Source organism: Macadamia integrifolia, chromosome 2, assembly GCF_013358625.1.
Source record: "Macadamia integrifolia cultivar HAES 741 chromosome 2, SCU_Mint_v3, whole genome shotgun sequence".
Lineage (NCBI taxonomy): Eukaryota > Viridiplantae > Streptophyta > Magnoliopsida > Proteales > Proteaceae > Macadamia > Macadamia integrifolia.
Genome location: NC_056558.1, coordinates 3,156,920 through 3,157,251, shown reverse-complemented (window position 1 = coordinate 3,157,251; position 332 = coordinate 3,156,920).

Below are 332 nucleotides of genomic sequence, written 5' to 3'. Positions count from 1 at the left end.
GGGGGGGGGGGTGTTGTATTGCGCTTGCCCGTCTCTAGGTGTAGGCACTTGCAAGCGGGTAGCGCGAAGATTACATTTCTCTGCAGTCATTAGACTCATTACATTCCAAAGGGAATTGTTTCAAAGTAGCTTATGAGTAACAGCATGCCACTATTGGGTCTTAAGAGGGATCAGTTATAACAGTTTTGGCTTTTTTAGGTTTGTTGATTTTCGAAACGGATCCTTTTACCCTCAATGATACCTTATATACGTATCGGTTACCTATCAATATCAGTGTTGGCCAATACTGATGCCCGATATGATCGATCTGATTCTAATTCCTAAAATCCTAG